Source organism: Thermobia domestica, chromosome 10 (genome assembly GCF_964235325.1).
Source record: "Thermobia domestica chromosome 10, izTheDome1.hap1.1, whole genome shotgun sequence".
In the NCBI taxonomy this organism is placed as follows: Eukaryota; Metazoa; Arthropoda; class Insecta; order Zygentoma; family Lepismatidae; genus Thermobia; species Thermobia domestica.
This window is the reverse complement of record NC_137463.1, coordinates 65,457,987-65,476,263: the sequence shown is the minus strand read 5'-3', so window position 1 is coordinate 65,476,263 and position 18,277 is coordinate 65,457,987.

The following is an 18,277-nucleotide window of genomic DNA, read 5'->3' as shown; positions in this document are numbered from 1 at the left end:
AGTAAGTATTATTATTATTAGCTGTTTACACAATATATGTAACACTTGTATGTGTTAATATTTCTTCGCAGTGCGTGATATTTATTGTGTAATGCTATATATGCTATTTGTTATTGGCTATATAAGTTACTTATGGAATATATGTTATATATAGAAAATTACATTACATAGGGTGTACTGGTTGTGTTAGATGTATATGCTCAAAGATGTGTGCACAAAACTATGATACCGGTGTATTAACTAGTCGGTTAAATGCTAGTTAAATCATTTGTTACACTTTCCCTTAAACCAAGACCTTCCGAGAAAATATTTTTTTTCAGTAAAAATATTAAGTTACACGTTGATTCATTCTAGACGAGAAAGTAAGACAAGCGCTACACAAATACTTCGAACAAAATGTGAATATTGTTCTATAAAGAATGCACTTTTAAAGTTCACCTCGCATTTCACTCTGCAGGGCTAGTGAAGCAAATTATTATATAAAATTTATTACTTATATGTTGCCCAGTGAATTCCCTTCGAAATCACCGTTACTTTACAATGTTCCACGAAGTATTAAAAACTTATGGAATACCGAATCGTATTTTTAAAATATTTTACGTTTTGTACCATATTCCTATTCCCGTGCATACAACCCACTACCTTAACTATTTATGCGACTTTTCGTTTGTAATGTTAGAGTAGATTATCTTTTGAAAAGAAAAGAAAATAATTACAATCGCCAATTATTGTTATCTATGTTTTCGTCATATATAATGTTACTTCTATAAAGTACACCTAAATGATGTTGACTTTTTATATGTATAATTTACTAAATAATAATCTTGCTCATTTTGATTAAAATTTGTTTGCTAACGTAACATTTTTCAGCATTGTGGCTTAGCAATTTATACATATGAAAATGAAATAATCCCCGTACTAGGATACAGCAATTTTTGTACTAGGATGCAATAATGATTAACACGTTTACCGCTTCCGGATTTTTAAAGGACTTTCAGTAAGGTAGCTACTGCTTCAGTACTACTCGACAGATATTCTTGGTTGCACGTCATTTTCTTCAGAATGAAACCTGTTTAGCGATATCATAACAACCATGGCCAAATACATGGAAAGGGAAATTAGGCGAAAATCGTGAAAAATCCTTCCAAAAATCCCATTTTGAGAATTTTGTCCCCCTAAAATTACCACGGGTGAATGTACTTTCTTATAATACATAAACAAATACGCGTGGTATTCTATATATTTTCCGTAACCACCAGTACAATATTGTTTCTAGTTACGAGGGAAAAATATTTCCCGATCCTGCTGTACAAAATCGTTGGAATAAGATAGGATCTGAAATAATAAAGTTGTGGAAAGAGCAATATTGATTCGATTTTCATGGTCGATATATGATTTTGTTCCGATTAAAACCAACTTTCAGATGCTATAATATTCATGGCCCAGCAAAGTATGTGTAGCGTGGGAATAAGAAGAAAATCGAGGACAATCCTTTAAACACCCCTTTTGGGAATTCCAGCCCACCTGGAATGGCCACGGGAGAACCTACTTGCTTATAATATACTACAAAAATACGCGGGTGTTTTCTAAATATTTTCAGTAACCAGCAGTGGGATATGGTTTCTAGTTACGAGAAAGTAATATTTTCCAGTCTTGTAGTAATGTAGAAATCGGAAAAAAGTAAATAATTTTATGCTGCAGAAGCCTATAAACCAGACGAAAACTAAAGAATTCTTTGTCACTAGTCCACACAGGCAGAAAAGCAACGTTCTAAGACCTGCAAAATAACTCATAACAACGAAGTAATTTTTATCACAACTGCGAAATATGTTTTCTTCCTGAAGAAAGTCTGTATCGCCAAGATGAACGGAGGTTTGGTTGCGGGAAAAGGGGTATAAAACGCACAAGACTACTCATTATGAACTCAGGCAATGCCAATTTTAAATGTCAGCAACAACCTCTCTTTTTTTTCTGCGTGCAAGGAAACTTTTATCAACAGGGCTCTAACATATGTAAATAGCTTTCTCATTTAGCAACTGACTTTTAAGTATGACGTCATTGCTTCAAAGAGGTGAACATTTTTCAAAACTTCCTTTATTTTTGGTTAATATTTCTTCAGATAATATGGTATGAAACAATTATTTGGATGAAGTTCATAGTTAATGAAAACTGATAATCGACTCTATTACACCATGATGTCGTGGTTACTTCACAAGTGTCAAAGGGGTTAAATGCTTCTATTTATTACCACATTTGGTTACACTTTAATGACAATATGTAACAGCAGATTTTCATTAACACTTTTAAAAAATTTTCTCATACGTATAATTAATTGTATATTTCAGTATTTGATTTTAAAGCTATTTTCCATTCCAATGACTGGTTTTCTGTGGCCAGTGTAATCTGTATCTCTGAGCTGAAAGTTTATCAATTAATTTCGTGTTCATCATCTTTACGTTCCTTACTTATATACGTAGCAATAGTTAAATTATTTCATCAATTTTAGTTTACTTTCGTAGGTCAAGTAATCTGTAGGATACAGTATGAAATAATTAGGAAACTTTATGGGTTTCTTGAAATGGCTTTTCCCAAAAGAAGCGTGTCTATAGACTTATTACTCTTCAACATACCAAAATCTGCGTGAAGTTCATTTCATTCACGTAAAATAGATGAATGTCTTAGATGGAATATCAGTGTTACGTTACGGAACATATTGTTTTGCATTTACAATTGCATCAGAGATCAAATACTATCTGAATCAACAACACTGTACTAAAATTGATAGTTTCCAACTGGTTATCATCTTATATCAGGAATAGTGTATATCGTAGTTTCTCAATAAACACTAACATGACAAGGACATGTACATTTCATCCGGAAATCTGAATTAAACTTAGTCCTTTCGATAAGCATAACAAAGTATGTTCATGCACAAAACATTAGGAGCCTTGGGCAAAGATATAAGTCTCTGGTGTCTATTAACCCCGTTAGTATAAAGAAAATCGCTGACTAGCAATGAAATAACTATTCTATCAGCATTGTTCATTTTAAAGTCATGATTTATAGTTCGTTCTCTTCAGCGTGAAAGAAGCTTTTCAAAAGTGAAAATTCGGGGAATGCCGAGAAATTTCCCTCCAGAAATCCCTATCATGAATTTTGGACCTCTTTGGACTGGCCCTGGGTAAAAGCGCACAAGCCAAATTTATTTCAAAAATACTATAGAGGTCAAAAAATGAATGTACCAAGTTTTGTTTTGAAAGACGGAATAAATTTGGGTTTAAACTCATTATCTTTAAAACCTAAAAAGTTATAGTGTTTAACGGAATCCTCTGAAAAGTGCAAAATACGCTCAGGTGCCAAAACAAAATGGCCGCTAACATCTAACCTCCGCGGCTAAAAAATAAATATATACCCATTTTCAACACCCTGAATGTGGTAGAATCTTAGGTATAAAAAGTAAAAAAAAAATAAGTTAATTTTGTCAGCAACCTTTGACCTAGAAATTGGTCGATTTCATTTGGATTGTTCCTCAAGTGTTTTGTTTGTCGCTGTTAGAGGACCCACTTACCGTTCAATGTTCGTAGATGTTTAATGTAAGATATTTCAAATGTATCATGCTCAAAGCAAGTTTTGCAACATTAAATAACCAAACATACAATTTCCAGAAGAAATGAGCCCTTTGCAAATATAAATATATAGGTATTTCAGTAATTATGAAAACGTAAATTTACTCTCGAAATGCAATTCTGATAGTTTTCGCTTTCAATATTTATAGGTGACATGCAATAAAATACTAAACATTTCACAAACGAATTTGCTTATCAAACGATTCCAAAATGATAACTTCAAACATATTGAAAAAACTGACTAGAATGTAGAATGATATTCTTTATACTATTACATCTTTGTACAGTTAGTGATATATATTTTATTGATTTATTCATTTTCCAAGGAAAAACACTAAAGTGGCGCTATGTTCAATGAACGGTCAGTTCCGCTAGATATAAATTGCCACTACATTTTAAAATGTATGTTCATTTTTGAACACTTAACGTTGTGTAAAAGTGCTCTTTTCAAATTTCAGTACCGTTTCTAATAAATTATTAAATTGTTAATTTTTGCTGTGAGAAGAGAGGTAGCAACATCTTGTAAATTTTGGAGAAATTCATTTTGGGTACACAATCGTAACACGAAATGTATATTTTGCGTTTATATTCCTGCAGAGTATATTTATCATTCTGAAATGCAAATACTTTCGTTTTTAGTAATAATAATAATTTGATAAATTTTACAATTTTCTAAATTTTAAATTGATATGTTCGCTTTTAGGGTCTCCAGAAGGTGCCACTGATTGGCAAATTGTTTGGGGTAAGTATACACATTTTAAACAATATATATTTACAATATTTTTTCTCACATTTTACAAGTACTCAAATTTTATTATTTAATTAGGCATTCATTTACAATTAAATTTTTACTAAATCTAGAATTATTGTCCTCGTCCAAGTATTAGTAATTAATGGAACAACAATATGAAATACATTACTATATTTGATATTTATATCTATATTATTAACTTACATTTTAAATGAATTGAAGACTTCGAGGGAAAGTAATGATAACAATCAAAATGGGTGAAACAGTTTATGCTACTTTTGGATCTGTTATTTCTCAAAGAATTATCGAGTTTGGGCCGCAGAAGAAGAGATACTGCCAATTCCTCACAGGCTTCTCAACACTGTCACTATACGTGCTCAAACATTCAAAGCCTTGTATCTCAAAAACATGTCAATGTGGGACATCATTCCTTTCCTCCGAGGTCCTCAATTATTTAACTACAATTTAGCCTATTCTAATTATTTAATTAATTATCGTCAAGTAGAATTGAAATGAAATCTAATGATAGCTAAGGAGACGGCGATGCTGAGGAATTCATTAAATGGTTGAATGAAGATAGTTGGAGGAAACAGGAGAGCTACACGCACACGGTGTTCGTCCACCACAAAGTTCACTCAGCTCGTGCTGGGATCGACCAAGGGACATCATGTACCAGAAGTGAACACTCTGCCACTGAGCCGCCATGGCCTCTCTATCAGTTTAATGCTACATCACGTTATGTCAGTAAATTTTAAGGATATAAGGCACTACATTTCCACGATTACAATTAGTTGTATTTTATTGGACAATTTTTTTTCTTAATGTTTAATAAAATACTTATATACACGAATGAAAATTTAGTTGAACTAAGTGTATATCCATTTCAATAAAATACACTTACATTGAATTGAGTTATGTCAATACATTTGAAGATAATTGTGGCTGAATTTAAAGCATATTGCCTTTTTACTATCTTAAACCATTTAAGAATAGTATGCTGTTTAAGGAACCAATAATTGAAAATATATTATCTTTACTTGAAATCTACGAGTAATTAGTATGGTTGTAAGTAGCAATACAGAAAAAGGAAATGAGGAAACCTCACTGATATTAAAATCTAGCCCACCGCGACAAGAATGGAAAGTAATAAATTCGTTAGAAAAAATATGTATTAAGTAACACATTTATTTTAAATTACAGACTTCACGAAAAAAAATTATTTTGAAAAAAACAATAGCATAGAGATAAAGGTAAACATTTCTTCATGAAAACAATAAACAATCTAGTATTCAACGATATTTCTGAGAAATTGCAATAATTTTTGATAAGGTGTAATTGAATGTTGTTCCCTCACCTTTACATAATTACATGCAGAGATTCTTCCAAACATCAAATTATTCACTTAAATTCAGACTATTCTTATTTATTCTCATTTCATTGGTACTAACGTAATCCGCTGGATTAGGTCCATTAAAACTGAACTCGGATGCTACAAAATTCGAGAGTCGAAAGTCAAGCATAATTAAACAAGGACTTAATGTATTTTTCATCATCATATTTAGTTGGTATACATAAGTGTCCTGTCATTGCCTTTATATGTCAATAGAGCTAAGAAGGCATCTTCGATACAAATTTGATCTCGTTAATTAATATGAGAACTTCTAATTATTAAGGCATTATGGTAGAACTAAAACTAATTATCACTCATTTTCCCTTGAAACTTCTTGTATACAATAAAGGACAAATACTGACCAACGCATACATTAACTAATATATAATAGCGTTATAGTTTCGCCAAATTAACTCTGTCCTCATCAGACAAATTACGAAATACAATTTCTAAGATTACAGCTTATATACTTCTTAAAACGAGAGGTCACATTTATGAACCAATCAAATTCGTCCTTTCATTTTTAACAATTTTTAATTAATTGCAATGCAATTTTAATGATCCAATCTTCACCCAAGAGCTAAAAAATTTAGTTGGTACACTGGTGGATTCTAAATACGTAAATTTTACTGTTGAGAGTTATAAACTTTTAATTGGCTATCTGATATTCAATACACATGATTTTAAATCTTCTTTGTTCTCTGTTTTATCCAAATTCTTCCTTCATACATCAAGTATATTTAGTACACTATCATATGTTTTTCGTTTCCTTTCTTTCGTGTATTTTCTGTCTCTTTACATTTCCTTACAATGCTTCTTGTCTCCCTTTCCAACTCCCCTAAGCTTTCCCAGTCTATTTCATGTCCTGACTATTTTTCATGTTTATATATGGCATTACTATCCTTCTTCAATCTAATGTAGTATTTGTGTTGTTTAATTCTTTCTTCTAATCTCCTTTCTGTTTCTCCTATATAACTCAGAGCACATTCTTTGCATTTAATTGTATATACGTCTCCTTCATCACTTAGTTGGATCTCTCTTACCTTCCCTTTCCTCCTTTTCAATGCATGTATTTAATAACATTCTTGTACTTCCTCTCCTGTATGATTAACTTCTCTTTTTTTCAATAAGATCTTTAAGACCTCCGATTTTTTCCTATGCTCTCTATCCCAAAACATGTTTTTTCTTCTTCTCTGTCATCTCTCCTTTCTTTTTGAGCTCTTCCCTCTTCCTTCTTGCTATTTTTCTTCAATTTATCATCATTATATCCGTTCTTGATTAATAAACTATGAAATTGCTCTATGTCTTCTTTTGATCAATGTCTATCATTTTTATTCTTCTCGCCATGTTTCTAATAAAGTTTCTTTTACTTCCTTGATCTATATCACTCCTTCTATGACAATAAACACTTGCTGAACATTGTTTCTTATACCCCCTTGTTTCGAATCTCCCTTCTACTTTTCTTACAGTCATATCTGAAAACTGTATTTTTCCCTCTTCTTCTAATTTTACCTTTGGGCTTATTTCTTTCTCTTTATCTTCATTCTGTTATCTTCTTTATCTTCTCTTTATATTCGTTTCTTCCCAAATACTTAAGAAAATTTTCACGTACTAGGTAAGCATATCCAATCTTTCACCTCCTTTCCCTTTCCATTTATTCATCAAAATTTGTGATAACACTCGGCCTAGTTTCGATCCTATACTTAGTTATTCCTTTATTTTCACTAACTATTCTCCTGTTGTACACACACAGTACTAACAAAGCTTTTATCACTTTCTATCATTTCCATACTGTTCTACTTTTCGTTTCGTTTTCCAATATCTTCAAAATATGATCTCTTCTTAAGATAGAAGCATTGCTTTAATGTGTACGCAAAGATCAATGTCCTCTCATTTCTTCTACCTATTTTCTCTATCATCCTCTTGACTTCTTCTGTATTGTTGACTCTATTACTTACTTGATTTCTCTTATTGCTTCTCTCATTTTCTTTATTTCCTTTTCTAATGGTTGAAAATATTCTTCCTGCAATCCATTGCTGCTCTCAACTTTACTTATTTTCGTGTATCTTGGGGAATCCATTCATATCCAGAATTCTTCCTTTTTCCTCTAGTAATTTTTTATACTTGTCTTCTTTGCATTTCTTATTAGAATCTACATTAGAATTTAGAATTTATAGCTGTGCCAATTAAAAGTTTAGCTCTCAAGCGAAAGTTAGATCACATGTTGCATAAAGTCATAGTTAGATCATACATTGTTGTAGGTTAGATGATATAGTCTAAAACTTGCATATGCATTTAATTAACAATTGTTAAAAAGGAAAGGACGAATTTGATTGCTTTATAGATACGCCATACTCTCATTCTAAGAATTATATAAGCAGTAATTTTAGAAATTATATTTCATAATGGGTCTGATGAAGGCATATGTAAATTTCCGAAACTATTATTTATTATTAACGGTATTATTTATTAGTTAGCATATGCTTTGGTCAGAATTTGTCTTTTATGTATACAAGCTAAAACTAAGATAAGTTGTAGGACAATTATGTACCTTAAAATGAACATTTTCGATACGGTTGTTAGGTACATAATAACATAAAAAATTATACTAATATTGATGTAATTGAAAGTAGATTTACAATCACTGAAAAACAGCAATAGCAAGCACTTTTCAGGAATGTGTTTAGACTTATTTGTGACCCATTATCATTAGACTTAATTACACTCTGAAGCTTGTAAGAATTCATTTTCTCTTTCTAGGGTGGTCGGCGGTCAGGAGGACAGCGAGTTTTGGTAAGCACATCAGTTTTCGTGCTTCAGAAAGTTAAAAATGTAGTATAAAAGATTACTGTTGTTAGGACAGTAAGTAGTAAACTTTTACTGTTTAAAAGCCTTTTTCTATTGTTGTGCTTATATAATTTACTATCGTAAACTTCGAAATACTAACTGCAATTTTCGTATGAAGTGATTGCAAATATCATTTGAAGTAGCTAAAACGTTTCTCCTAATTGTATGGTTTTAAATGAAATCACAAAAATGATAATATAAAATATTACATAATTTTAGTATAACCAGTATATATATAAAAAGCACATCTTGCTTGAGTTCAAGCGAACTTCGAATATGAACATTATTTAACTCATTTTTATTTATTAAATTTAAAATGGAAAACACCTTTTAATAGTAGCATGAAATTTATTATATTTTCTGATATTTAATCCAAATAATCATCTATTGACATAATATCGTATATTCCTACTAGGACTGGAAATGTGTACTACTAACTTCAGGAACTAGGAGAACTAGATTACATGAATATTACACGAAGGAAACTAACATTTTTTGTGTTATAGTATATATTAACTATACCTCAATATTTATGTACTGTAGTGCTAGCAGTGTTGTATTTTTAAATAATTTCATTCTATAACGATAAACGCCTTAATTAATAGTAATTAAGAAAAATGATCTTTGAATGTGATTTCCTCACCTGTATTCTCATTTTACAGCATGAAGTCTAAATAGTAGCCAACGAAGTCACCAGGATAAGTTTAAGAATTATAATTTTCAAAACTTCCTTACATTTATAACTTTTATAAACACAATCTTGGTTAGTGTCAGTATTATTATCACTTTTTTTCTATTTTCTCGTTTTCCTCATCGGGTTCCCAAGGTCTAGACTTCTCCTTTTGACACTTTGTCTAGGAATTTTAGTTTTCTTTAGTTGTCATTTGCACGAAGTGAATAGCACAATTGAATCAAAAGTACTCAATGTCCACGCAGTCAAAATATAAATCTGTTCCTCGGAACCATAAACATAAACTACTTACATTAGCAGTAGCGCAGAGAACGATGCTTTCCATTCGCATTTACTTGGATTGAAACCAATGCGCAAGAATAGCCAATTCAATTCTTATGAAACAACTGGACTCCACCAGCTCAACTTTCAGACAACAATGGACAAATATATCGAGCAGAAGTTCAAAGCTTACACAGTGTTACCGTGTTACCACATTATAATTACAGGGAATGTTTACGTTATATACCAACGTGCCTCGGTATAGCTTAATAGTTTATAACTACTTTTATATTCATTATGTTAAATTATGATTCCCTGATAAATTGTGAAAATATTATTTTATCTCTGACACTAATGTTAGATTACATATTACTAATGTTATCTAGTCATTAATATATAAGAGCTTTTTTTATATTTACGTAGAGAATCTTTTACATATGAAGTACCAGAAAATTGAGTTTTTGAGTTTAACTAAAGATTTGCTTTTGGAAATATTCATATTATTTTCGCAATTTTACAATTTATTCATAGCTTGTATCTCTTTTAGCCACTTCCCAAGATACCAATAATTAGCGATTTGATAGAGGTAAGAATTTTTCTTTTAAATTTTCTACTTCGATAATGAGTTAAATATATATGTTGTAATGCTTTATTTGGGTAGCTAATACACAAAAAATATGATTTACGTTATATTCGAAAAATATAATTATTTATTACGATGAATTTAATGTGGAATTTAACTATATATTAGTAATTATTACTTCCATAGTTACTTGCTAAGTTAGCATTATAGTTCAGTGAAATTCACTAATATATTCTTATATTATTTTCTTAAAATGAATTATATTTTAAGGTTAAATGTTAAGTTAAATTTTATTGGAATAGTTTCATTATTACTGTTAGTATAAAAAAAAACTTGTATGGTACAGCCTAAAGGAAATATTGTAATACTAATTGTTTATCCGTTTCAATTCAAAGGGTTAAAAATAATTTGCATAAATTTTCAGTACTGCGTGAAACGATTGATTATGCATATTATGAAAATACAATTTCTGCTTACGCAATTTCACAATGGAAAGTTGTTTTAAAAATAAAAAATTGAATAACATATACGATTGCAGACTTAGTTTTTTTATATTCTTATAATGTATATGTTGACCTATAAGAGAGTTTCGGTATTTGATACATTAAACCTTTATCTGGTTTAAAGTAGTACTACGTGAAGAGACATGTCCAGTGCAATTGGTTACGACGTAGTATTACGTTTTGACTAAAATAACATTAATGTTCAGTTGCATTGACAAAAATCTCTCTTGAAAATTTTTCTTCTTACATTTAAATCGTAAAAATCAGGTCGTGAAAAGAACTTTCCTGTTTCTCTAATGCAAGAAACAGAAACTGCATTTCAAAACAGATGCAAACGCGTTGGTGTCACTTTTTGTTTATTGTTTTCTGCTGCTGCTGTTTGTGTGAAACATGAATCATTGTTTCATAGTTCTACGACTCTTGTGGCTACAACGTAGTACTACGTCTGCCACCTGAGAGTACACATTTCAGAAAACTTTGCCAGTTAAAGTGTTGATGGCAACATAATATGCCAGTATACATGGAAATTTATTTTTTAGGAGAGTAATATGTTGTAATTTTTGTGTGTAATAAGGTTTTCTTCAACATGAAGCAATTTTTTTTTCAGGAGAGAGCTATTAGGTAAAATATACTATTGCATTGTCGAAATATTGTAAACAATACATTTGATATAATGTCATGCCTCAATTTTGACAATGTTGTTTTGCACGTAAATAATTAATCATACTTGAAATCTAAAATTTTATTTAATATTTTTAGGGTAGAGGCCAGAGATCGTTGGTGAGTCAAATTTTACTTATATCTAGATATGATTAAAATTATGTTAAATATTATATGAATGAAGTACATAGCAAACTGTACTTCTATGACGTGGGGCTACCCATTTTGGAGAGGCGTTTTAAATATCTTTCGCGTAGTTACTTGCTATTTTTGCATACTACAGTATGCTTTAAAGTTAAAATGTGAGAAATATTATTAATCTTAATAAATAATCATCTAGGGTAGTTTGAAGAAATAAGGAAAACAACTCCTCTCGATAGACATATACGAAACAAGTAATCATATTATACATTTTCAAATACATAAAATATTTTATTACTAATTTTTCAAGGTAAGAAAATCATGCAAAATTTAGTTCAAAATACTATACAAAAAATGATAGTGAAACATTTCCTACATGATTCACCCTAAATTTACATTCCGAACGTAGCAACATGTATCTTGTCTCCATTTGGCAATAAACTAGTAAATATGTTGGAATTGTACAGAGATATTGATGTTAATATTAGTGTATCATATGCAAGTAGAAAACAGAAGAACGTGGTAAAACTATTAAATAAAGTGAAAACAATGAAGTTTAGATGTAAATTGTTGAATGTTAGAAAAAAGTGAAACAATTGTTATGAATGTACATGTGTTGGTAACACTGATATATTGGTAACTATGCCATCCAGTGACAGTTTTTGAACGTGATATTCTGTAGATATGGTTTACGTCAGAATTCAGGGAAAATTGAAACTGGTCGGACCTTTTTACCAAGTGTTGTTATAGTTATAATAATGGTGTATAATATTCATCCGTTGTTAACAACTAATAATATTCATTTCTGGAAGTAACTTAGTGTTAAACATATAAAATTGGGTGAGTCTGTTCTATGATTTTGCTATTTGGGGTTAATTACATCTTTAGAATCTGTTATAGACCGTCATTCAATTAATTTGACAACTGTAACCTGAAGGTTAAATTGCATTACAGTCAACTTGTAAATTCAGCTTTTGTCTTAAAATTTAATTATATATAGCTATATTTCAAACTTTCGAGAACCTAAAAGTATTAGAAGAATATGTTATAATTATTAATTCCTGAAATTTTCATGATTGCGCTTGGGGTAGTTGACTAATGGAACTATTATTTGATAGTTACATTTCCTTGTAAGCTGTTGTACCGATTTCTTGTTCTATTCATAAATAATAATTATTTAAATTTAAATTCAGGATACTTGTTATTCAACCTAATTAATAATTAGTATTCACATACTCGTTAATATTTTTGTACGTGGAAATTAGTAGCTGAAATTAACTAATTTAAAACCGTCTATGCAGATTAATAGCGTAAATTAAAAGCTGAGTACTTATATATGCTTATATACTCTCTTTAAATTTTTAATGCTGATTACTCTCTTCTATAATATTGGGGGTGGCGTATTGTGACCCTGACCAGTGACGATGCGATATAGCAATTTCAATATTTCTTCTTTTTTAACACACGTTAGAAAATGCAACATGTAAGAAATACCATCATATCTAATAAAAGTATTTTCACCTCTTTACAAGATCATACTTCAAAGTAAATTATGTTGAAATACTATAATAAGATGGTTTGAACCACTATTCTAAGAGTAGAATAAAATCTGTTTGAATTTCATAGGACAAATATTTTTTGTTATTTCCACTTTTTATTAGACTATATGTTCGCAGTATGAGGGGAAGTGGTTGTTTAATTCAAAAAGTAAAAATGTACAAATTCACCTTCAAGAAAATCCGAAATGAGAATCTTTGTAAATTTCATGATTCCGGGAAAATTAGAGTACATTTTTTGTGGTCGTCTATCAACCCCAAATATTAATATTTATTATGTAAGCTTAAAAAATAATAACAATTGTTGAATATATAATATGAGAGTATATATGTAACAACAAATTAAGTAGAGACATATCCCTGTAAAGAAGATGCAATGAGTTTGTACATAAAAATGAAATCTAATATAATGTCTTTGTTGATATGATTCAATTTAAAAATAGGTGTAGAAATACCTGTTTTTTTTAACCAAGGATGAATCACATATAACTAAACATATGTAGGCAGCAATGTGTTTCGAATATAATATGTAAAGCGAATACGGTGTACAAACGATTAAATTTTAAACGCGACTTTTTTTCTCGAAGTGCTAGCGTTCCCAAGTAAACATAATAATCTTTCTTCTTTTCCCCATTAGATGTCAGAATCTTTCATACATTATAAACTACAATCCAGAAATTCAGATGTCAACTCTAATCCTATGTATTATATTATATTTTACGCCAACTATTTTAAATAAATTTTAATTTCTAGAAACACTAAGAAAACAAATATAACCTGAAGGCGGAAAGTACGAAATCAAACGTAACATTCCAATTTCATTGCAAAATATATTTTGAAACAAATAAAACACAGTTAGTAAAAAAAATAAATGTCATGTATGAAATGACCATCTACTCAGGTAATTGTGGGCCTTCATTGTACTGATAATTATATTATAAATTACTTAAAACCTGTATAAGAAATATAGAAATAAGTGTTCTTTTCCTGCTGGTATTAGTAAATGTGTTTTGTAGTAAACATGATTAATATTATATAAAATATACTTTTAATATAACATTTGGACACTATCGTTTTAAGAATTCGTGCTAACTTTCAGTTTTGTACTTTATTAAATATATATTATTAATGCCATTTAAGAATACACCTAGAGAAATATGGACAATAATGTATCACTTTACGTACCTTAATATCTCGTTATTTAATACAAAATGAAAGTAAATTTAGAAAATTTCGTATTAATGAATTGTAGACATTTTGCGATTTCGGAGGGGAATTTCTTCAATTTCGTACTAGTTCCAATATTTGTAAAATTTCAAACCAAAAATATAATACTATAAAGTAGATTTAAGACTGAATGGTTCAAGATTATAGTTAAGTGTTGTGTTGCTAACCGTCACAGCGCTATATAAGAAATTCATAGCTGTAAATGTACCGTTTACTATCAACTATATTAAATATGTGCAGAGAGTAATGTTAGTTTGAAACATTTTTTAATTGTTTTATAAATTCAGTTATTTCTTTTTATAGTATTCTTATAATAACGCTTGCAACAAGGCAATTTTTTATATCAAGTAAATGTCTACGCTAATTATTTTTATATTCGGAATCATAAGAAATTCCAGACAAAAAAGGTAATTTCACTTAGGAATATATATATATATATATATATATATATATATATATATATATATATATATATATATATATATAACAGCATATATGTTATTTGCAGTAACTAAATTTGTTCATTCTTTCTTTTAGGCGAATTTGCCATTTATTGGGAGTCTCTTTGGAGTAAGAATATTAAAAAAATATACTTTTTAATAAATAATTATTACACAGTTTCTTATATATTAGTTATAACTATGTCATGTTACTTTTAATTTAGTACTGGTATGGCACTAAAATGCAAAATATGAAATTATACAATCTCGTACTATAAAGAGTCTTAAACTCGTTACACACGGCAACATTCCTTAGAACAACGCTATAATAAAGCTATGCTTCAGTATTTCATTATAATGAAAAAGCATAGCTCCTGGTTTCCTTCTTGCGATAATTTCCGTGTTAGTACTTTCATACTTCGAAGTATATTAAGTTTCACTTCAATTTCTACCGTACCTTACTTGCCGTAGATTGTACCGTAGCTTGCTTCGTTTGTACCGTTCTGGATTATGAAAAATTAACGAAACAATATGGGGGCCCAGATCAAGAAGGCCCTCAAATCACGAATTAATTACACCAGGTACACATGACTTTTTTATGTCATATGAAAGTAATTGGTTAGTACCGGATTGTACCACAATGAGTTTTAGTTTATCCATAATAGATTATGAAAAATTAAGAAAACGAAATTTTGGGGGGCTGTGTGAACCTGGCACTCCCACCACGTTGTACAAACGACTCAGTTGGCTCATTTGAAAGATTTTCGTTTGTACCGGATAGCATCGTAGTTTATTTCGTTTGTACAAGCTGAGGACAAGCTGACAAGCTGGCTGAGGACAAGCTTGCACGGACAACAGAATTTCATTACAATCTGAATGAAAATGGGACAAATTTTTTTTTACCAATTATGTGCTAATTTGTACCAACAAAATCGAATTAGCACCCCCACTAATACTTAGAAGTTTGAATGCTTCATTGCGGTTCAATCTGTCACGCATAACTAACTTTTCTTTCGAATAATAATCAAAACTGTGTCAAAAATTTTTAGCCAATATTTACCAATTTGTAGTACCAAAATTTCAATATGTACAACTTCCAACTTTGAGAAATTTGGATGTATGTTTGCGGGTTAGACTGGCCCGCACAACTTATTTTTCATTAAAATTCAAATCTAAACGGTATGCAATATTTTTGTTATATTTGTACAAATTTCTACCGCCATAATTATTATTTCTACCGTCATCAATTTAGAAAAGTTTGGATTTTTGATAATGGATGAAGCAGAACCGCACAACTCTCTTCCTCTTGAATCAAAATGGCACCATAAATTAATACCCCATATTTTCCAACTTGTACCACCAAATTAGAATATGTACTTTGACCAATATCGAGAAATTCAACTTTTGATAGCGGGACAAACTAGAATCCACAACTTATTTTTCTTTCAAATTCGAATCACAACGGTACCATAAAAAATTTCTCCAATAGGCGCCAAATTGTACCACCAAAATTAGAATTTGTACACACTACTAATTTTGATAAATTTTGAATTTAATGGAGGACCAACCGGACGTCAATCTGGCCTACACAACACATATTTTTTTTTAATTCGAATGAGAACGGCACTAAAACTTTGTAAGCAATATGTACCAATTTGTACCACCAAAACTATGATTCGCACCCTCACCAATTTCACGAGAATTGAATTTTTAATGGTTAGACAAGTAGGCTTGCACAACACTTTTCTTCCCAATATATGTGAAAACGGTACCCGAATTCTGTACCCAATGTGTAACAATTTGTAACACCAAAATTAGAATTTCTATCCCAAGAAATTTCGTGAAGCGTGGGAGGTCATGTCAGACAGAATTTTGTCGGCAGCTCAAACTTGCCCACACAACTTATTTTTCTTTCCAATTTGAATGAAAATTGTTCAAAACTTTGTACCCGATATGTACAACGGTTGCTACAAAAGTTCTAGCCCCACAAATTTCGAGGTGCTTTTAATTTTTGGGTCTAGGTAAAACCCCACACAGCCAAAAACCCCACACTCAAGAAATGTCCAAACGCCCACACGATCGGCCATAACTCCCACACAAATGGATAAATCTCCCAAAAAAACACGAACGGTCAAAATCCTCACAGCCAAAACCCCCACACTCAAGAAATGTCAAAACGCCCACAAAATCGGTCAAAACTCCCATACAAATGGACAAAACAGCCACACATAGCAACGGTCATAATCCCCACATAAATGGACAAAAACCCCAAACAAATGGTCAAAACTCCCACACAATCGGACAAATTCCCCACACTCTGAAATGATCGTGATTGCACGTCTTTGTTGCGGCTCTTTATGACGCCCACTTTAGTGTTCCTGTCATTAGAAAACAGTGCAAGAAGAATAGTTGTAAGATCAGTTTAAGTGGAATAAAAATGTTGTTAAAAACTACAAGAGCAAGACATGCAACCAGGATCATTTCAGAGTGTGGGAGATTTGTCCGATTGTGTGGGGGTTTTGTTTATTTGTGTGGCAGTTGTGACAATTTCTGCATGTGGGAGTTTGTTCATTTGTGTGGGGGTTTTGTCCATTTATGTGGGGGTTTTGTCCATTTATGTGCGGATTGTGACCGTTGCAATGTGTGGCTGTTTTGTCCATTTGTGTGGGAGTTATGACCGTTGGAGGTTATGACCGATTACCAGTGTTGGGGTTTTGCCTGTGGGGGTTAAGACCGTTCGTGTATTTGGGAGATTTGACCATTTGTGTGGGGGTTATGACCGCTTGTGTGGGCGTTTGACATTTATTGAGTGTGGGTGTTTTGGCTGTGGGGGTTTTAACTAACCCACAAACACTTTCTTTCCAATTTGAATCAAATACCTTACAAAAATTTGTACCCATTATGTACCAATTTGAACTACCAAAATAAGAATTTGTACCTTCACCAAATTCGAGAAATTTGAATTTTTGTTAGGAGGTCAAGCTGGCGAGCACAAAACTTATTTCTTCCCAATTCGAATCAAAACTGTACCATAATAAATTTGTAACCAATATGTAACAACTTGTATCACCAAAACTAGGATTTATGATCAGACCAATTTCAAGAAATATGAATTTAATGGCAGGTGATACAGGCCGGTCAACTTATTTTTGTTTCAAATTCGAATCAAAACCTCACCAAAAATTTGAACCCAATATGTACCAATTTGTAGTGTCACAATTAGAATTTGTACCCACACTAATTTCCAGAAATTATAAATTTTTGGTGGCGGGTGAAACTGGCCTGCATAACTCATTTTTCTTTGCAATTCGAATGAAACCGGTACCAATAATGCGTAGTCGATATGTATCAATTTCTACCACCAAAATTAGAATTTGTAACCTTACCGATTTGGAGAAATTTCAATTTTCATTGCTGTAGCCAACTTAGCGTCGAAACCTGGCTCGCGCAACACATTTGGTTTATGAATTCGGATTAAAATGTTACCAAAAATTTGTGCCAAGCAAGTAAGCACAGTTTGTACTCTCAAAATTAGACTTTCCAATCCTACCAGTTTCTAGAAATGTCATTTTTCATTGCAATCTTCCTGGGCGTGGCAATC